General features: G+C 37.8%; 1 protein-coding gene across 1 annotated transcript in view; it reads right to left on the bottom strand.

Annotated features, from left to right (window-relative positions):
• The window catches only part of SPAM1 (sperm adhesion molecule 1), a 34,491-nt gene that overhangs the window by 10,064 nt on the left and 1,285 nt on the right, over positions 1–23,142 (bottom strand). Inside the window, exon 2 of the mRNA XM_045387985.2 lies at positions 71–181. The gene's annotated coding sequence lies outside the window, so the exon portion shown is untranslated. The remainder of the gene's footprint in view (positions 1–70; positions 182–23,142) is intronic.

Below are 23,142 nucleotides of genomic sequence, written 5' to 3'. Positions count from 1 at the left end.
TAGATAATTGCTTCTTAAAGCACTTCTGCTAAGTCTTTGCTATTCCCCAAACCCAAACAATAGCACTTACCCAGAAGTCTGCTTTCAAAGTCCAGCCACCCAATGTCTCTTCAGTAGTATCAAGGCAAGAAGTTGGCTGGTCTCAATGTCTTCCTAGAGCACTGGCTAGTCATTAGCATCCCTTTGAAAAAAAATAAAAAAGATTATTTTCTCTCAAAATAGATTTAGAAACTTTAAATTCTGAATATATCTAAAATTCTACTTAAACTCTTATTCCTGTTGTAAAGGCATTTTATCACTGGAACACATGCTAGCTAAATCCTTTGAACTAGGAATCACTTGTCTAAGGATAAGTTCAAAATGATTTTGTAATAAAAATTATGTAGCTACGTGTAGTTATTCACACATGTAGTATTCACCACTATGTATTGTAGCATCTATGAAATGAGAAAAAATAAAAAGCAAGTTCAATACCCAATGATAAGAAATGATTTAATATGGTATTTCAACCTGAAAGAATGTATGCAGATATCAGAACTAGTTACAAAGATAATGATGCAACATGTAAATATGTTTGCCTAAAATACGAAGTGAAATAAAGTACAAAACTACACACTGTTGAAGTATGCAAAAACATGTATGTGCATGCTTAAGGAATTAAAACTATTCAAAAATGTGAAAGAATATTTGTATTTTCTGAGTGTCCATTATATATTTCTGATCTTCTAATTTTCTTTCATCCAACTATCATACTGTTTCTCAAATAAAAAGTGGAAATGAATAAAATTTTAATGTTAGAAAATAGTTTGCCAGAACAAATTTGAATCTCAGCTTCCCTTCAGTGAGGAAAGACAAATAACCATAAACCTCTCCACACATTATCTACCAGGATGCTTGTACAGGGGATTCTTGTTCTTGTAAGAGGAAGAGGAGTTGATGATTGCGAAATTTTTTTTCGAATAAATTTTACTGTGTATATTTAAGGTATACAACATGATGTTATGGGAAGATTAGGATTTTTGAGGTAAGGAGAGGGGAGTATCAGACAGGAAAAAAAAAAAAAGAGCCAAATTTCTTGGCTTAGTCCTCTGCTTTTCTTTTCCACAACAAACGCTTTATTTCCATGACAAATGCTTTCTCTCTAGAGAATCATAACGGATATAGAAGTCAGTCAAGACACTGCCTTCAGAATCTACCTTTTGGAATTCCCATTTCCTGTGAGTTTATGTATACAATATCTCAATGGAATTAAGAACTGAATTTAGACACAATCCTCTTACCATTAAAATTGTTATAGATTTTGAATATAAATTATGATCATAAATATTTTTAAAAATTTAGAAATATGGACAAATATTGAAAAAGGCAAGACTATAACTTTGGTGAAAGCAAACCGTAACATTACCAAAGGGGGAGGAGCAAAGAGAGTTCCAAATCTAAGTCATGCACAAGGCACCTCGTCAATTTCCATTTCTCTACAGACCTCACTCAAAACTACCAAACTTTGTTACAATACTGAAAATGGCCTCCAGCCTCGGGAAGCCTGAGGATACTGAGATAACTTTAGTGTTCTAAATTACTTCTGTACATACTGTGGGAATCATTCTTTAACATGAAAAATGAAAAGCAAATTTCCACATGAGTGGTAGGTCCCAAGCTGATTGCCCTCGTATCCTCATCGCATTTGGTAGGATGTGTGGCATTTCCAAGGTACATAGTTCATAAGTCCAACCCAAAGGCTGACTAATACATCCAGTTACAAGTAACAGTGACTCCAAGCTAAGAGTTTTAAAGAAACTTTTAAGAGACCAGCATAATATCCCCAAAAGCGTATTTTTTCTCCTAAAGTAAAAATATTTACAAATATTTTCACGAATGAAAGGAGCTTTTGTGTAAGATTATTTTCTAGGAAACTTCTTAAACTATTGTATTTTATAAATAAATTGACCAGAAATAGATTATCATAAACTTGATTCAACAAGAGAAGTTAATCCCATTGTAGGTGGCATTTCATCAACTCTTTTTTCTTTCCTCTTTATTATTGTTGTCATAATTATTCCTCTCCTTTGGTTCTTTCAGCCTCGTCTTAACTTTCTCAGTGTCACCTAGATATGTTTTGAACAAGCCAGAGATTCTTGAGGTTAAAGAAACTGCTTAAAATGTGGCACATTACAGAACTTTGTATCTTTTTTTTACAAAACCATACCTGCTTTTTGCTACAAAGCTGTGCAGTAGAAAGAACAAAAGGCAACTTACTTTTAAAGTAAAAACTGAAAAGTTTTCCTTTAAGATGTGATTAGGTCAGAAGTCACTCCAATCTATTAGCTCTGCAGTATTTAACCTGTTGGGTGAGAAAAAACAGCCCTTTGCCCAGTCAATTAAAGGAAGATTTAATCTTTTGAAATGTTACTGTGTAATGTGGTAGGGAAACCTGTCTGTGTGTGTGTGTTTGTGTGTGTGCGTGTGTGTGTGTGTGGTGTTTTAATCTCAGCAAATTCAATCTTTGAGACACAATCTCAGTCTGTTGCCAAGGCTGGAGTGCAGTGGCACAATCTTAGCTCACTACAACCTCCAACTCCCAAGCTCAAGTGATCCTCCCACTTCAGCCTCCCAAGCAGTTGGGACTATAGGTGCACACCACCAAACCTGGCTAATTTTTAAAATTTTTTATAGAGATGGAGTTTTGTCATGACATCCAGGCTGGTCTGGAACTCCTGGGCTCAAGTGATCTCACCACGTCGGCCTCCCAAAGTGCTGGGATTACAGGCTTGAGCCATGCACCTGGATTTATTGTTCAGCTTTGGTTAAATTAATAATATATTTCTATAGTGTAATACAAATGAAGCATACACTTCATGGAACTGTTTTCAAGAAAATACAGCATTGATTATAAAAGAAAAAGTAATTTCTCCTTTAAAAATTAATGAAATAAATTAAAATTAACATTTTCAAAATGATAAAGCAAGTTTGACATTTTTTTATGATAGAAAAATACTACTTTTAAGAGTTTTGAAAAGAAAATAAATCTCGGAACCGCAAAATCACTAAGCCAAGGGAAGTGTCAACATAGGCACCATGTCAGGCAAAACTGCTTCCCATTTTATTCCTAAATAAGCTAGCTACAAAGTTTAAAAAGCTACACACCCACCTCACAATTTGCCCACAAGAAAATGCCTCCTGGACAAAGGACAGACAGAATTCAGAGTCATCCCACTGAGGCTCACCTGAGACATGCATATCTGATTGCTTCCTCTACCTTATTGTTTATATAAAAATGCAGATTCACTGAACCAGACTAAATTTTGTATTCAGTGGAAGGCTGATCAAGGACTCAAAAGAATGCAACCTTTTGTCTCTTATCTACTTACAATCTGGAAACCCCCCACTTCAAGTTGTCCTGTCCTGCTGGACCAAACCCATGTACATCTTACACATATTGACTGATGTCTCATGTCACTTTAAAATGCATAAAAGCAAGCTGTACCCTAACCAACTTGGTGACATTTGTTAGGACCTCCTGAAGCTATGTCATAGGCACATCCTTAACCTTTGCAAAATAGACTTTCTAAATGTAGTATGACATATCTCAAATACCTTTTGCTTTACAATTTGGTGATCAGTGGAAGGGACTCTACATGGAGGTGGCCCCTGACGTTTGACAAATCTCCAACTGGCTTGGTACCAGCTTGAACTTTTATGGCTCCAACCAACAGGACAATTTGCTGAGGCCTGGAATCTTCCCTCCCTCCAGAGAATCCCCAATCACCCAAAATTTGGTTGAGATCTAAACTTTATTTTGCTGTACAACTCTTTTTCTGAGTTTTACTTTCTTCCAGCAAGGAAGGCAAGTTTTTCTGCTTTCATGACAATGGAAGGCAGGTAACTCATCTCTGGAGTTTGAGCTCGCTTTCCAACAGGGAAGGCCAGTTTGAATTTTTTCCTGCTTCTAGGATGGTAGAGAGCTGTCTTCAGCCTGAGACCCACTCCTAGGTAAGTAGCTGAATTGGGATTTTGTCTTGGATAAGGTTATGATTAACAGTCAGCTGGTCTTAATTCTCCTTACCATTAGAGTGCTCAGTAATGATACTGTGGGGTTTTTTGTTGTTTGTTCTGGTCTTTCTCTCTGGTCTCAGAGTTGACCAACTCTACCGGACTTGGTCAAATCTGAATGAGAATTCCAAATTATGGGGAACAAGACCTGTCTGAATTGGCTAAAATTCCTCATAACTGCAAAAGAGAGGGGGGAAAAAAGTGCTTGGTTTCTGTGTTTGTTTCCTTTCTTAAAAAAAACAACTGTTCTTTCGTTTACTTTTCTTCACCCTATTCCTTCCCCTCCTTTCACTATCTTCAATACCAGGAAAAATCTAAAGAGGCTTCTACTGATTCAAACCCCTAAAAGAACTCAGAACATGGGCACCACTTGCCCTTTTTTGGGGTGTTCTGCTTTCTTCGTAGAGTTTCAAAAGTCATGGGCAGATTCTTCCTAGGTCCAAAGGTCTACTTTCCTGTATTTGCATTACCTGACCTCTTTGGCTTTGGAGGGTACAAAAGATTGCCTTGTACTATGAAAGGATTTGACCTTGGCATGTGTAATGGTGGACAAAAGCTAACAAAGTTAAAGCTGGCTGAGGACAGTTACAGGAAGTGGTCTTCACTGATTTTTTTTTTTTTCCTCCTAGGAAGTTGGTGTTTAGGATCCTAATTCTAATTCAGAGGTGCATTCTGAAGAATCTTTTTCATTACCTTTACTCCCAAAATTAATCTAAATTGGCTTGACTGTGCTTTTCCGTGAGAACCTGAACTGTCAGTCATTGATAAATGAGAGACTGAGTTTTCTCAGCTCTGAAGAGAAAGGGCATTTTGCTCTCTCAAGTTCCTAGCCAAAAAGCACCCTTGGGTACCAGCGGCCAAGTTGGAGTGAATAGGGGTTAACCCCCTGTGACATGTAGTGGCCTTATGGGGAACCACCAACAAAATTAGTTTAAAAAGGCTCATCCAGTAAGTGCATATGGAAGCTGACCACTTTACACTTCGAGCTCTCCCAGAGGTGCTAGACCTCTGGAGACAGAAACTGCAACAATAAGAGGGCAGAAACGACTCAGCAGTGGTACAATGTGGAGTCCCGCCCACAACCAGCACACTTGGACTCCCCCATGCCAAACCTTAGGACACAGCTAAGTTCCTCCTTTTAAGAAAAAATGTGGGAAACAAATCATCTAAGAAAGGAAAGACAAGGAGGATGACCTCCTCTCAGGCACCCTGTTTGGTTTTATGATGTCTCTACTTGCAAGAGGTAGTATAAATGGAAGGGCATGCTAGGTTTTCTAATACTCAAGCTGGTTACACATTAGGACTGTTCTTGTGCACATTTTATACTTACAGGCAAATTATGTCAAGGAAAATTCAGAGCCCTAAGGTCAACCTGCAGCTATAAAGTTCCTAAATTCTCTATCTCTGTTTTTTTTTTCCTGCCTGCTTTGTCTGCTGTTACTTTCCTACTGAGATAAAATCCACTGTTCTCATACAAACATTTTTGTTATTGTTTTGCAAACCAATGGGTTTTGTATTAATATCTCATGGCTAGATTTCTGAAGTAAAAGCTGTAGGATCTTTGTGTGTGTGAGTGTGTATGTGTGTTTGTGTGTATGTACACATACTTTGTTACGTTTTTGGCCACAAGTTACCAAATTGGGTTTAAAGTTAAGGAGTACTTATAAATGAAAAAATAAGTCCAAATGCTTTTCAAGTTCACATGACTTAAGTAAAACCTTTCATAAGCTAGTTTTAAAATTATTAGTAAGTAATATTAGAAATGTCTTAAAAATTGTCAGTGTGTATTTTTGTTTGCATTTATTGGTCAAGAGATTTCATACTTATCCCTTATCCCTTTCATAAGGTGTCAACATTGGCATAAGGGTAATTAAATGATAAACTCAGCCCAAAATGGAATGATCTTTGCTTTTATAATTTTTTATAAATAAGATGTTAATATTGGTTTAATGAAAACAGCTAAATCTTGAATTACTTAGTAAAATAACCACATATTTAATCTTAAGGTTCTTACTTAGGTAAACTCCTGAAATTCACATGCTGTAAAATGATGACAGGGAAATAGCCTTAAATGATTACTATCACAGTTTTCATAAATAACCCAGGTAAACTATTAAAATAAAATAATTGGGTAGATGTAATGGGATAAATACTTGTAGATAAATATCATAATTTAGAACCTAAAGTTATATTAAATTAAATAATAGATATTTTATTAAATGGGTATTTTCCAATTAAAAAGTATGTAGAGTAGGAAAACATTCTTTCTAAAAAAAAAAAAAAGATGCGTTCTTGTTCAAAGATGAATACTTTTTGTCTAATTCAAAGCTATTTTAAAGATTATGTATAAAACAAGGTAAAACTAACCTGGAAATAAGAGAGATGTAAAGAAAGTTAAAGAAATAAAGTAGTATTTTTGGTAAGAAAGTTTAAAGAAAAATAATTTTATATGCAAAACAATCTTGTATGCTAAATTTTTGTCCTAGAATAAAATGACTGGTTGTTAAAGAAAGAGGGATGTTCAGGACAACCATGTTCAAGCATGTCATGAATGGTCTGTGTAAGTCATAATAAGAGGGTTTATGAAAAGAAAAAACTTTTATATGATCAAGTTGTCTATATTTAATATTTTTAAAACCCCACTTACACGCTAAATAATTTATTAGAATAACGAGATTTTCTTAAGGTACTGCTTTACTCAATAAAATCACAAGACTTTATAATTTTTTGTATGCAAAGTTCAACTTTTACTGCGTCTCGGTGTTTTCAGGTCTCTCTCCCCTTTTAAATGGACTGAAATAATAATTCTGTCCTTCAATTCATTTTCAACTACTGTAAGTTTTTTCTTTGGGTCATAATTGTTTTGTCCTGATGCTAATAATGTTTTATCTTGAAGGTCTAAAGGAAATGTTTTCTTCCAACATAATATTCTGTGCTCTTGGCTTTAAACTGCTCAGGAAGCACCTCCTATGTCTAATTAATTCAAGTACCATTCTCATTAGATCTGACGTGAAAATTGTCTAAATGAACAGTAGTCACATTGCAGAAGGTCTTTTTTTTTGCCTTTTGGTAACTGGGCCTAACAAACAGATTTTACATTTTATCAAAAAAATTTCTCTGTCATTATTATTAAGTTTGGGTTTGCTTAGGAAAAAACTGAGATTAAATTTTTATTTAATTAAGGTTATTACATCCCTGTAACTTTCTGCATGTGCTTTTACAGTCCTTGTGTCATTGAGTACAGGGCTTTGACTTCTGACTCAAAAAAGGACCCCAAATCTTGCTAAATCTTAAACACTGACAGCAGTTAAAGCCTCAACTTCAGACCCAGGAGAAGATGCCAATCAAAATAAACTGTGTTCATGAGACACAGGGCCAGAAACTAAAACTATTCAATTCAAGTCCCAGGGACTACAGCAGAAGAGCTAGGCATGTGAGATCATAAGGGCTGATTTTGAGAGAAAATAAGTTCAGTTTCTCTATAAATTAACCATTAATGTTGAAGGCATGCTGAGGCAAGACCAGAATACGGACCCCTGTGTTAGAATAACAAGATTTTCTTTTTTTTTTTTTTTTTTTTTTTGAGATGGAGTCTCACTCTGTCGCCCAGACTGGAGTGCAGTGGTGTGATCTTGGCTCACTGCAAGCTCCGCCTCCTGGGTTCACACCATTCTCCTGCCTCAGCCTCCCGAGTAGCTGGGACTACAGGCATCTGCCACCACGCCCAGCTGATTTTTTGTATTTTTAGTAGAGATGGGGTTTCACCATGTTAGCCAGGATGGTCTTGATCTCCTGACCTCATGATCCACCCGCCTTGGCTTCCCAAAGTGCTGGGATTACAGGTGTGAGCCACAGCACCTGGCCAACAAGGTTTTCTTGGAGCATTAACCCACTTCTTAATAAAAGATTATAAAGGTTACAAAAAGGCTTATGGAAATCATATCTTATGGTCAAGATAATTAAATTTTTATAGGCAGTTTATAAGATTTGAGAGACATATTTAATTGACTTCCTTCTGTCTTCATTAAGGCTTATTGTTTGGGAAATTAAGTCTCCTCTCTCGAAGACAAAGGTTTCTGCTTTTGTTTTTTTAATCTTTGAGTTATCATTTTGGCTAAATAAATGACTTACTTTATAATGACTGTGATCCTATTTTGTGATATCAAGTGTTCTAAACATTTTATATTTGAAAAACCTTCCAAAATCAAATTCTAATTTTGGTCCTCATAAATTTATTGATATGAGTTCCCTAAAGTTTATAAGAGATATTTGGTTTATTTGATATAATAAAATCATACAGGAAGCATTGTCAAATATGAAACAATGTTCAACCTTCTTTGAATTATATTTATATAAATGTGTTATTAGTGTGTGTTCTGGAGTTGTACAAAATTCCTGTGCTTCTAATACATCTAAGCATATGTTATCAGTAATAATTATGATTATTACGTGAAATTGTTGTATTTCACAGAAGTAACCAATTTTCTTGTAAATTGTGTATTTAACTATGACTGTTCTAAGACTTTTGTCATCCAGTTTTATTTTTATCTTTTTCAAAAGGTGGCATTATAACCAGCACAGGATTCTGACAGGTGCTCTTGAAGGCAGGTTTCTGATAACTTTGGAGATTGTGACACTAGAATAGAGGAAAAACTTCCAAGATTCCTAAGGAGAGTTGAAGTGTTCATGAGTAGCAAGCAGAACAGGAGTTAACTGCATAGACTAAACCCCATGGAAGACTGAAATAAATCCTTTTATTACTTTTTGCTTAAAATGTTACTGATCCTTCATTTATCAGAGGTAAGAAAAATTTTTCTTTTGAAATACTTACAGCTTTTAGTAATTGAGTAAAGTATATGCCTATAAACAAAATTTGGAGCATATTTCTCTCTACGTGATTTCTCCACAATTTGGAAACCAGTTGCAAGTATGCTTAACTTATAGCAATATAGTTATTTGCATAAGTATAATAAGAATCTGTTTTCTTTTGTAACAGGACATAATTGTAGACACTAATTATTTTACCAAGGTTTTTTTTACTGGAATTGAATTCTTTCAGATACAGACTCCTTTAAGGAATCAAAGTTGAATTAAAGAGCAATAAAAGTCCCTTCAGAAAGCTGGTCTTCTATCTTGTCTACGCAGTCCCTGTACAGGTTCCTGACCTATGACAAGTAAAGTCCCAGGAGCCCCAAGATTCTTTGGGACCTAGAGGTGAGGAATTCACTCCATTAATACAGGTATTTGCAGGCACAGGCTGGGCTTAAGGCATTAAAGTCAAATCTGAGATTCCCTATGGAATAAAGTTTCAGCAAAGCCAATTTTTTTAAAAAAGAAACAATTATTCTTGCCAATTTTATGCATATACTGTCAGGCCTTTATGGCCAAGTATAATAAGACTAAAACTTATTTTGCAGCTGAATTTTTCTTATGATTTGTCTTTAGTGAAAATAGGACTGGAGAAAGAAAAAATATGTTTCAAACTATCTCAGAGACCTTTGTTTTAAGCTACACTTTAGAAAAAAGGTCTCTCAGGCAGTAAATAAATAACTATAGTACACCTGTTGTTAGATTCTAGTCTTGCCAAATATTTTTTAATTTTTATTATTTGGACTGAACTTACAGTTTGGACTGAATTCTAAAATTTTTCCTGACTACTGGTCTACAAAATAATCTATTCTCTTTTTTCTTCTATTCCTTTTTTTCCCCATTTTTCCTGATTTGAAATCACTAAAAATTAAGCTGTGCTTTCTTAAAGTCCTGCAGACTGAAGCTAGACAAATTAAACTTTAGAAGAAAATGACAGGAACCTATTTACAAACATAAACCACTTTCATACCAGCCTACTGATTCACAAAGTTCAGAGTAATAATGCCTATATCAATTTTCCAGTATTGCTCACTTCTTTGTTTTTCTCCCTTCCTCTCCCCATATTCTTTCTGTAAAACGTGAGATTTCACAACTTGCTAAAAATGAGCTTTCCTAATAATGTGGGACCTACCTGTCTAGGAATAAACTGTCCTAACCACAAGGGATGAGACATAACCTGACACGAGGGCCCATTTTCTTCTAAAATGCTTTTTCTGAAAGACTTTTAAAAGAAAAGGGGAAAATGTGAAAGAAAAATAAAACTTGGGAGGCCCAAATCACTAAGTCAAGGAAAAAGTCAAGCTGGGAACTATGTCAGGCAAACTGCTTCCCATTTTATTCCTAAATGAGCTAGCTACAAAGATAAAAAGCTACATACCTCCCTCACAATTTGCCCACAAGGGAATTCCTCATGAACAAAGGACAGACAGAATTCAAAGTCATCCCACTGAGGCTCACCTGAGACATGCATATCTGATTGCTTCCTCTGCCCTATTGTTTACGTAAAAATGCAGATTCACTGAGTCAGACTAAATTGTATATTCAATGGAAAGCTGATCAAGGACTCAAAAGAATGCCACCTTTTGTCTCTTATCTACCTATGACCTGGTGGCTCCCACCTCGAGTTGTCCCGCCCTGCCAGACCAAACCAATGTACATCTTACACATACTGAGTAATGTCTCACTTCTCCTTAAAATGTGTAAAAGCAAGCTGTACCCGGACCAACTTGGGAACACGTCAGGACCTCCTGAGGCTGCGTCACAGGTGTGTCCACAGCCTTAGCAAAATAAACTTGCTAAATGTTTTGAGACCTGTCTCAGATAACTTTTGGTTTACAGAATCCTGCTTCTTTTCCTTAAGATGGGAAGAAAGAGGGGAGGGAGAAAAAGAAGAATAAAATGATGAAATCCTTCAAGAGCAGTTCCCAAAATAAAATTTTATTTAACTACTATTTGGAAACATAGAGATATAATTCACACATGCCCAATTTGTACAGCAAACTTGTCCTATTGTAGTGGTGTAATTAGGAATTAATATATCTAAGAGACTAGAAAAATCACAGTCTGATTAAACATGAATTGGAAATATTGAATCCTTCAGCAATGACTCAGTATTATTGATGTATTATAAGAAATATTAGTACTTTCACATTTTAAAAATGCATTATAGGTCTAAGCACCACCATGGCTCATGGCTGTAATTCCAGAGATTTGAGATGCCAAGGCGGAAGGATCACTTGAGGCCAGGAGTTTGAGGCCAGTCTGGGCAACGTAGGAAGACCCCCATCTTTACAAAAAATAGAAAATAAAAAAGTTAGCTGGGCATGGTGGTGTGAACCTGTAGTACCAGCTACTGGGGAGGTTATGGTTGGCGAATCATTCTAAGCCAGGAATTTAAAGCTGCAGTGAGTTGGGATTGCACCACCACACCCCAGCCTGGATGACAGAGTGAGGTCCCATCTCTTAAATTAAAAAAACAAAAAAGTATGATAAGTCAACACTAATTATGCTGTATTAAAAATAAGAAAATAATTCATCTTATTCTTGGAAGATAATTCCTTTGGGGAAAAAAGGTGAATAACATTTTATGTCCAAAATATCTTTGTAGGTTTCAGAGCTTATTAAAGAATATATATAATACACCTTTAATATTAGGATTAGTTTATTGTTAAACTTTCAGAGCCACTCATCAATTGGTACTCAATCGATGCATGCTAAATGAGTTAGTTAGTAAATTATATAAGTGAACTTGATATACTTTAAATTTCACTAGACTCAAAATTATTACCAATGGTGACACTTTAAAATGAAGATGTTCAAACACAAACTAAATCCACCAATCAGAAGCCAAAGAAAAAAAAACAAAAAAAACAAAAAAAAAAGAGAACTAAGCAGTAATTACAGCAGTAAAAACAGATTTAATCCAGAAAAAAACAATTGCAATAGGGGAAACAAAACCTCAGTATACTACTGGGCTCAATTCCAAAAACAAGGAAAAGCGATAATTTGTAGCCAAAAGGCAGGGTGGGGATCAGCAGGATAGAAAATTACTAAGAGGAAAGATCTCAGGTAAGGCAGGTTCTGGTGAAAACAACCTAACAGTATTCTTACTGAAGGCTGCTCGGGGTGATCAGATATCTCCTGGGGGATGATGGAGGATGAGGAACCCCCAAGAGTAATCTGAAATCGAAGATGGGGAATTCTTGCTAAACTGACTTGCAGGTTCTTGCTAGAACTGGACTCCGAAAGGAAGGACACCCAAGCCCAGAGTTTGAAACTTAGACAAAAATAATGCACAAATGAGCCTGATTAGAGTTTGATTAGCAGAATATCATTGTCTCTCCTCTTGTGCATAATTAGTTAATTAACTAAATGAATTTGATGTCCTTTGAGTTTAAGTAAACTCAAAATTATGGCTGATGATGAAACTTAAAGTCAAAATATTCAAAGAAAAACCAAGTATGTCATCCAGAAGCCACAGAACACAAGCATTATTCAGAAGACTAGCATGTCTTTCGCAGGCAAGCATAAGGCTGACGCACCCAAATATGACTGAAATGAAGTAATTGAATAAAGACTTAAGGCTGGGCATGGTGGCTCACGCCTGTAATGCCAGCATTTTGGGATGCTGAGGCGGGCGGATCACGACATCAGGAGATGGAGACCATCCTGGCTAACAGGGTGAAATCCCATCTCTACTAAAAATACAAAAAATTAGCCGGGCATGGTGGTGGGCAACTGTAGTCCCAGATACTTGGGAGGCTGAGGCAGGAGAATGGCAAGAACCCGGGAGGCGGAGTTTGCAGTGAGCCGAGATCTCGCCACTGCACTCCAGCCTGGGCGACAGAGCAAGACTCCGTCTCAAAAAAGACTTGAAGAGCATCTAAATGCAAGATGCTAATTAAAAACATAATAGCTTTGCTGAGGATGCTGTCTGTCAAATGTCTCTTGTCAAACCCCAGGCTGAGATCAGTGATACTTGACTTTCAGTCAACCCAACATCCCACTATAAAAAAAAAACCTAGGACCAATCCCGGTTCTATGATTACAGTGGTTCAGCTGCCTAGCACTAAGGCAAAGGGCTCGGTACCAAGTTAGGCTAAAGTTTAAGAAGAATGACAAACACCTTTATTACTACTGGTGCATTGCACAATGATGTTCACAAAAGTATAATAACCATAATGAGGGCTATGGGTTTGCAATTAACTGTCTATTAGCAATAACCAGTGTTTCTCTTCTCTCGACCAGTCAGATGACTTTTGGGATTTATTTCTATGATTTGCCAAAGTCATAGTTACTAAATCTTCTACATATGGGATTGTATTAAAGATCCAAATAGCCACTATAGTCAGACACAAACAGAAAACACCTTTGTCCAAAGGTAATAGGGACCCAATCTCATCAATTGTAACTAAGCATATTAACCAATGCTGAAGGTAAATGCCAATAAATTTATATTAGCTCATCTTCAAAAGATAATGCAACAAGTTATTTTTCCTGTTATCTATTTAAGGTATCTGATGCCTACAGAGGTATCAGGCCTCTACATGGAGCACTTAGGATGCAGACTGAATTTTTCCTTGGGATAGATGACTTGTTTAAAAATCTTGTCAGAGTGTTAAGTGGCTTTTTATTTATCTTCCTAAAAAGCTATGTCCTGAAGTCTACCTTAAGAATGCACATTTTGTACAGCCAGGCATGGTGGTATGTGTCTGTAGTTCCAGCTGCTTGGAAAGCTGAGGCCAGAGAATCACTTGAGGCCAGGAGTTTGAGGCTGTACTGTGCCAATATCATGCCTGTGAACAGCCACTGCACTCTAGCCTGGGCAACACAGTGAAACTCCATCTCTTTAAGAAAAAAAAAAAAAAAAAAAAGCACATTTTGTGATAGCAAAACTATGACTAAAGTCTTACATAATCAAATATCTTCCCAGCACCAATTGCCACCATTCTTTCTAACTAATGTGATATAGTACAAGATTAGAATATACTTGTGCCACAAAACAACACTAGAAACATTTATTAATGTCTTTCTTGACAATGACTTTTTTTCCTGTCTTCTCACATCCACTTTTTACCTTTTACTTTCTGTCTTTACTGTCCTCCATTTGCCTATGGGAGGTGGAAGCTGATGAAACACGTGTCTAAAAAGACTAAGGAACTCAGATCCAGAAAAGAATTGAGGCTTTATTTCCATTTGTAGTTCTATTACGAAACAGCTGAAAGATCCAAATTATTCAATTTTAAGCATCACTTAACTCTTTTAAAATACATCAGTAATTCCTAAATCTGTCTAAATTCCAGGAATGTTGGGATAATGAGTAAAATGATACGTATGAAGTGTATGGTTTTTTTTTTTTTGAGACAGAGTCTCACTCTGTCGCCCAGGCTGGAGTGCAGTGGCATGATCTCGGCTTACTGCAAGCTCTGCCTCCCGGATTCTCGCCATTCTCCTGCCTCAGCCTCCCGAGTAGCTGGGACTAGAGACACTCACCACCATGCCCAGATAATTTTTTGTATTTTTAGTAGAGACAGGGTTTCATGGTGTTAGCCAGGATGCTCTCAATCTCCTGATCTCATGATCCACCCGCCTGGGCCTTCCAAAGTGCTGGGATTACAGGCGTAAGCCACCGCACCCGACCTGACGTGTTTTTTTAAGAAACTATGTAAATCTAAAGTGTAGTGTTATTTCCCCTGGACTACCAATATTATTAAATCTTGCTTATTATGGCTCATTTGCATTTATTCCAAACTACAAGAAAGATAACTGTAATAGGTATGGAGAGGATTCTTTTTGACATTTTGGGAGCCATAAAAACCAATATATATAATTCAAATAGGGGTATCTGTATAAAAGTTTACAGATTGTAAACCCTTACCCTAAGAACATTAAAGAAATATTTTCCATGGATACTGATTTAGACAATACAGAGATGCTTGGGGGTAATAACAATAATCTAAGTCTTCTGTAAAGAATGTGGTTAATAAGAAAGGTGAGGTGGGAAGAGGAAGGGTTATACATAGCAAAATTCATTTCGAATTGTAGAAACTCAGAGCAAGATGTATTTACAATTGTCCCTTTATCTCCACCAATAAACTGAGACACTGCTGGTGTTTTGCCTCCACAGAGATCACATGCTTCTCATTAAAAGGGAAATTGGAAAGGTAAAACAACACTTCCACAGCAGAATTCAGTCAGCCCCTCCACTCTGAGACCATCTGTGGCTAAAGTCTATTTAGAAAGAGCATTACAGAGTGAAAGCATTCTCATAAAGTTTATAAAATGTATCAGGGAAGAAGGGAGGGGGAGAACTAAGATAAACCCAGCCTGCAGCACACTCAGCATTAAACGTTAGGTTAGCTTGCTCTCTGACCCACTTCCCAACAGTGTTTCCCTGTTGCTCCAGAATCACGTAGACTGTTAAAAGATTGTAGTTCCCCCTAACTGCTCTACATGACAACTTGAACATTATTAAATGTAAGTTTTCCCTTTGAGATGTATTTTAAGTCCTGCATACCAGTGAAACTACTGATGTCAGCTGGTCTAGGGACCACATGAGGAGCTAACTCGTCTCCTTTTTCCAAATAATACAGTTTTCTCATCCTAATGAGTTCATCCCTCTTACCCCGACCAATCAATAACCCCAATCTTCCAGCCCATTGTCCTCTACAATCCCCTTAAAAACCTCATCCCAGAAATCCTTGAAGAGATGGATTTGAGAGTCTCCTCCCATCTCCTCACCTGGCTGCCCTGCAATCAATAAACTCTTTCTCTGCTGCAAACACTGCTGTCTCAGTGTATTGCACTTTACTGTGTAGCAAGCATATGAACCCGTTGGTCTTACAACAAAGCCACAACTAAATTTCACTTAAGTAGTGCAATTCATTTGAAGCACAATAGAGAGTAATTGAGAACACAGTAATACAAGAAAGTGATATTAAGTAAGCCTATACCTAGCATTTTTTCCAGATTGAAGGTCACAACCTATTAGTGAGTCATGAAGTAAATTTAATTTCTTGTAATAAGACTTTTAAAAAGCCCATAAAATAGACTATAATAGTGTAGAATAGGATAGAATAAAATAGGTAGGATAGAATAAGAAATACCTTTATTATATATAATAAATAATATTTTAAAAATTGTTTGCTATTCTCCTGTTAATCTGTGTTTTTGTCAGTTCAATTCATGAGCCTCACCCACAGAACTTCAGGAGTAGAGGAAAGTTACTTTTCTTTCCCTACAGTTCTGGCAATGAGAATGGGATATCATTGGCTGGGACACCCTGCACACTCCAGAGGCTACCATTGAGATCTTGGGAGCACCCAGCAATGTTAGCAAAAGGTAAACATTTTTACCACATCAACCTCCTAATCTCTGCCTGTAGAGTCTGGTCAAAAGAAAATGGCAAGAGACTATCCTTGTCTTTCCCTTTTCAAATTCAGATTAGCAGGAGAAACCATTTGTGTGAACTAGTTCTTTGGGTATAGATACTTATGATTTTTTTGCGTGTGACCAATCAAAATTTAATTTCTTTAAGCTACATTTTGCCACAAGCAAAGAGATGGCAAATCAGTTTACTGGTCATCATTTATATACAAATAAAGAAGGTGAGATTAGGGTCTTGTACACTTTTTCTGGTCCGTGTGCAGAGTAATGGTTCAAACCAGTTCTGTGGTTCCCAGTAGATTTGTAATGGTTCAGGTTCTCTTTATTCATCTTCATAGGCAGTTAGAAACAGATTCACATGAAGGTTATGAAATAGAGTATGGTTACCATCTCCTCAAGAAAAAGGCTTGGATCTAATGCAGAGATGGGGGCAAGGAATCAACTCAGGTCTCCTGTGCTCTCCATGATGCAACTTCAAGAAGACAATTATCATCTTCACTCCCATCCAAGGGAGCACAACGAAGTAGGTGAGGGTCTTCCACATACTAGCTGAGCCCTCCTAGCCATAGATACCACTTGATGTGGCTGCCCCAATTTGGGATTGGACTGATCCCATAGCCGAGGAGCCCAGAATGCAAGTGGGTTCTGGCAATGAGAGTGAGATATCATTGGCTGGGACACCGTGCACACTCCAGAGGTTACCACTGAGATCTTGGGAGCACCCAGCAAAGTTAGCAAAAGGTAAACATTTTTACCACATCAACCTGGACATTTTCAACCTGGACTCCTTGTGATTTTTATTTGAAGTACTCTTGGTTTTAATTCATCCTTTCCCTCCCAGAGATGGTCATTGTTTTCCTATGTCTCTGTCTTTTGTGTAATTTTTCATATGGAAGGGAATCACAGGCATATGTCCTATAGGCATGTTGTTAAAACTGGCTTTATAGACTGATGGGTTTACTGTCCTCATTGGGCAGGTGTTTGGACAAACTTTGCTGTGGGTCATCAATTTTTAAAAAAAAGCTGAGGTTTTCCTTTCATCACTTTTTATGTTCTGAGATCTCGGCTTGTAACCAGTGAGGATATGCTCTTTGGTTTCTGCCAGCTGATGGGTACAGGTTATCAGGGATGCATCAAGTGGCTACCATAAGGCTAGGAACCCTAGACATTGGAGGGTATGCTGAAAAATCAATTGGAGAAAAGCAGATTAATTGGAAAAAAAGGCATGCAAATCTATTTAACGTGTACATACAGGAGCCTTCAGAATGGAGTCCCAAGGATAGAGGGGAAATTGTCTATTTTTATGCTTCAGTTCAGCAAAGTATGAACAGCCATATAGTAATATGACTGGACGAAAAGTAATGCTAATAGACTGAGGGAGAGAAGTCCAGCCAGGCCTACCTGTCTAGATTTTTCTTGGCCTCTCTGTGCATGCATTCCTTCCTTCTAGGTAAGGGACAGGAATCTCTCTGGAATGGGGGTCTTATGACCTACAGTCAAACAAGGTAGGTCACATGATTCCTTTATGGCCAGTTTTTATATAGAAAGACAGAGGGAAAGTTAGAGTAACATTTTTAGGTTTTATGGCTGACTTGGGAAAAAGGGGTTCTGATATCTATGACCTGTTCAGGGGAAGAGAAATTCTAGTTTTTATGGCTAGCCTTGGAGGCAAATAGGACTGAGAGACAGGAGGGCAGAAGGTGGTCAGATAAAAACTTTTGCTTCTGAGGCCTTCATTATGGGGTATTACTTTCTGAGTCCCAACAACATGAAGTGTGCAAGCAGCATTTTCATTGTCCAACCATGCCAGCTTTCAGGAGAGTTTGTTTTAATGAGGGGTCAGTATGGCAGAGGCACTTGAGAGTAATGACTTAAGAACACCCTGACAATGACCTTGTAGTCTAAGAATCCAGGAGTAGCCAACCCAGAGTTTCACTCCTTAGCTAGGAAGGACATCTGAACCCCTGACCCATCCCTTAGAATATAGGCCATACAGGGAATCAAGGCCCTTTGCTTTGGGTTAGATGGAGCTTGCTAGGTGGCAGGTGCTAAATAAAAATGTTATATAATCTGCATGCTTTTTACAAATGGGAGCAGTTCTCCTGTCCAGCTCTCCATGACCAGACCATCCTTGTATGTAAGTTCCCCCAGTAAATCCTATGTCTCATTTGCTCTCAAGGTCCCACTCTATACGGAGTCTTTGTTGTCTCTACCCTTATTGCTTTGCCAGTGCGGGAAGTCCCATCCAGCATCACCTGTCCAATCTCACAGATTAGAGAGTCTGTAATTGGAGGCATCTCACTTGTGTAGGACACCAGAGACACTAATTTTCACAAACATTATTCTTACTGCCTGTGACAATGAGGGTTTTTGCTTTCTTAGGCTATTTTTGGGAGTGTTTTTTGGATCATTGGAGCTGCATCTTCTGCACCTCTTTGGGGATACCTCTTGAATTCATGATAAAAATGTATTCTAAACCTAGAAAGTTACCTCCAGGTTTTTTCATGAAAAGATTTATTGGATTGAGTTGCTGTTAGAGTGGATATATGCTTGGAGATCCTATTTGCAATGGCTACATGATGAATTCATGGATTTAGAAAAACTTTTAGAAAGATTTTTAGAGAACTCTCATCCTAAACAAATGATTTTTTGGTACCTACGGGAAGTTGAAATCGGAAGTAGGACAAAAAAGAGCATTATGGCTAGGCTTAGAGATTCCCTCAAGATTAAGAACAGAAATTAGACTTAGAACAAAAGTTAAAAATCCACATCTACTGTACATGTTCCTTTCCCCTGCAACTGTGCTCTTCTTTACTCTCAATTCCATATCCCTAACCTTCCGGAAGGTATTTTGAATCTCCAGACCCTGACTTATGTTTCTCTCCCTCAAATCCAGCCCAGACTCCTAAGCAAATTCCTATAATCCCTGAAGCTCCTCTGACTTCTAAGAAAAAAAAAAAAAAAAAAGTCCCTAAACACCCAGCTTCCTTCTTTAAATTCTTTTTCCCTGCAAGAATAGCAGAAAGCACTCTGGCCTAATCTCCAGGCCAGGGAATACAAGTTACTTATGTAAATGCTGATAGTCAGAAAATAACTTTGTCAGAGGCCCCAGGGATACACAGCAGGGCTCATTTCATTGTCCCTTATAATTCCATCTACTTTCTGGGTCTATATAATCAGATCCCATCAGCTGCAAGTCTTCCCATGAAATTCCTTTTGTGGATGTATCCTTAGTGCCCACAGCAAAGAATTCATGTCCTCTGGACAGCAGCAGATCTTTTAAAATAAAAAGTTGTTTTATACCACACCCCACCCCACCCCCAAAATATACACCTTTCAGAAGATCCTATCAAACTTAGAGAGAAGTTAGAAAAGTTAGTGACAATATACAACTCCCCTCCTAGGGATTTTGATTGGCTCTTCCTACCCAGGGTGATACTGTGGTTACCAGACAAGCCAGACAGCCCCCTAGGGACAACTACCTCTCCCCAGCAGCAAACACACATAAAGAAAACAGGTAGCCAGAACTTCTCCCAGGCCTTCCTGCAAATGACGAGGAAATGACTCAGCTGGCAGCTGATATTTAGGGCCTCATAAAAGTGATAGTAGAGACCTTTCCCACCAAAGTAAATTGGTCTTAGGTTGAAAAGTACACTCAGAAAGAAAAGGATGCCAAGATTTTTGTGGAATGTTGTATACAGACTTTCCAAAGGCATGCTGCATTTAACCTCAAAGCCCCAGAACAGAAAAATCTTATTATTTCCACCTTTATTGGAAATCCTCTGTCTGGAATAAGGAGGCAAATCCACAGTAGCTTTTTTGTCTGGGCAGGACAGTCTCTTCAACATTATGATTGAAGCTTCTACCCCATTCATTGAAAAAAGGCTTGCAGGAAAAGAGGAGGGGGGAAAAATTAACATCAACTGTCCTTGCCTTGCAAATTTAGTCTTTATAAAAACACATCTATGACTCTAGGGGCAACTCAAGTCCCACCCATTTTTCTTACCAGCCCCAGAGCCTCCCCTATTCATTTCAAGATGTTTGCGGGTACTATATACAAAGCCAGACATTGAAAAAAACAATTGTCCTGCACTTAAAAGAAAGGAAAGCTTAAACAATCTCTCCTGACCCCAACTTCCTCAGAGGATCCATTTTCCTCTTTCTGAGAGAGGAAGCATATCCTCCATCCTTAAAATAGAAGATCAAGAACTGAATTTTTAAATTGACACTGACGTGACTTTCTCTACTACTGGCTCAAAGTATTCATCTCTATCTATCACCTCTAATTCTATTCAGCTGTTGGAACTCCAGGGAAGCCTGTTTCATTGCCTACATCTTAGGCCACCCAATATTTGTAGGCCCTCTTAACATCCATCACGCCTTTCTAGTTTCTGACTTCTTACTGGCAAACCTTTTAGGCAGAGGTTTGTTATGTAAATTTAATGCCACCATAGAGTATAATTATAAAGATGTTTTTTATTTTCCTACCTTCAGACCAAACCTCAAGCTTCCTACCTTCCCTAATGGAAACCCATATCAATTTAAAATCTTCTGAAGAGGATGCAGTCCTAAAAGATATCCCACTTAGTATTTGGGCCTCACATATAAATGAGATTGGATAGCTACTGAGTGCACAGTCAATGGGTGTTACCTGGAAGAGTAATAAACTTTTCCTATAAGTAGCCCAATACTCTCTCTTTCAAGATGAAAAATAAGGAATTGAACCTATAATCGACTATTTTATAGCAGGGTTTTCTTATACCTTCTTACCCTGCAATACCCTAATCTTGCCAATAATAAAAGTAAAATTTGATTTAGATGGGAATCAAATCCCATCTTAGATTTGTACAAGATCTGAGAGTCATAAACTCTTATAATGCCCCATCACCCCATAATTCCTAATCCAGCCACTATTCTGACCTCAATTCCTGCTGATGCAGTCTGGTTTATAGTAATTAACCTCTGGTCAGCTTTCTTTTTAATTCCATTACTCTGGGACTCAAAATTTGTCTTTGCACTTATGTTTAGAGGAAGAAAATCAACATAGATGCATACCTCATAGATATTATGAGTTCCCCTCAATATTTTTCTAAGTCCGTAAAACCAATCTCAACCCTGTAGCTTTTACTCAAGGCTTCACTCTTTTTCAATACATTAATAACCTCTTTCTTTATAGCCAAACTAAACAGAGTGATCTTATAGACTCCCTCATTCTCCTAAAATAAGTAGCTGAATGAGGCCTTAAATCCTTCATATCTAAACATCAGTGGATGCAAACAACTGTTACCTGCTTAGGACATGAGATATCTCAGGGCACTAAAAATAGCACAAAATGCCTTGAATCAGCCTTGCCCATCTCTCTCCCAAAAACAAAAAGCAACTGCATAAATTCCTAGGGGCAGCTAAATGTCACCGATGAATTCCTGCTTTTGCTGCCCATGCTAAACCTCTATAGATGCCCTCCTCCCGATGCTACTTCAGAGTTCATTTCCTGGCTCTTGGAGCCATTGAACTGCAAAGCCTGAAAATGAGCACTTCTCACATAGCCAGCTCTTGGCTTACCCAACTTTGGCAAACCGTTTCACCTATACTACCATGAAAAGAATAGGATTGTTTGGGGTATTCAGAACAACCTCTTGCCTCTTGGATATGAGGACTAAGCTCTGATTTTTTTCTTACCCAAATTTCTACCTAAGGGGTCTAGGGAGTCATGCCCTACAAACTGTAAATTCTCATCAGTTGGGTTTTATTGGACCGTATATATTGTGGCTTACTTTTCAATCTGACTCTGGCATAACATTATGAGACAAGGAAAAAAAATGTTTAACCCCAAGATATATTTCCTTGCCATACCTTAAAATTGCCCTGCAAAGTGTCTTGTGGGAAGAATCCACATTCTATAGAGAATCCCTTTCCTTTTTGTTTTCCTTTCTTCCTTCCCAGATCCAGGAGATAATCAACTAAGAGCCAGGCACACTTTTAAGTCCTATTAAAAAAACTATTTACAACCTGGTCTCTCTAAAATCTGCTATCTAAGAGCTTCCTCTGCACAATAAAACTTGGTGTCCATAATCCTTTATCTTTAACCTGAACATTCCTCTCTGTCGATCCCAGGTCTTCAGACAACCTCAACCAATTGTCAGCCAGAAAATATTTAAATTTACCTACAGGCTGGAAGCCCCCACTTTGAGTTGTCCTGCCTTTCTAAACCAAACCAATGTATTTTCTTAAACGTATTTGATTAATGTCTCATGCCTTCCTAAAATACGTAAAACCAAGCTGTATAAATAAGGGAGGAGACCACCCCTCATATTGTCTTATGCCCAATTTCTGCCTCCAAAGAAAGAAAAAGTAAAAACTAAAAGGCAGAAATGAAATCCACAGGCAGACAGCCCGGCGTCACGCCCTGGGTGGTTAAAGATTGACCCCTGACCTAACTGGTTATGTTATCTATAGATTCCAGACATTATGTGAAAAAGCACTGTGAAAATCCCTGTCCTGTTCTGTTTCAGCACCCAGTCACATACCCACTGCTTGCTCAATCAATCACGACCCCCTCACGTGGACCCCCTTAGAGTTGTAAGCCCTTAAAAGAGATAGGAATTACTCACTCGGGGAGCTCAGTTTTTGGAGACATGAGTCTTGCCAAAGCTCCTGGCTGAATAAAGCCCTTCCTTCTTTAACTCAGTGTCTGAGGGGTTTTGTCTGTGGTTTGTCCTGCTACACCCCAACTACCTTGGACACATGTTCTTAGGACCTCCTGAGGACTGTGTCACTGGCCATGATCACTCATATTTGGCTCAGAATAAATCTCTTCAAATATTTGACAGTTTGACT

The sequence above is a fragment of the Macaca fascicularis genome, chromosome 3 (assembly GCF_037993035.2).
Source record: "Macaca fascicularis isolate 582-1 chromosome 3, T2T-MFA8v1.1".
Taxonomy (NCBI): domain Eukaryota; kingdom Metazoa; phylum Chordata; class Mammalia; order Primates; family Cercopithecidae; genus Macaca; species Macaca fascicularis.
Note: the sequence above shows the minus strand (reverse complement) of the source record. Positions and strands in the feature narration are given on the sequence as shown.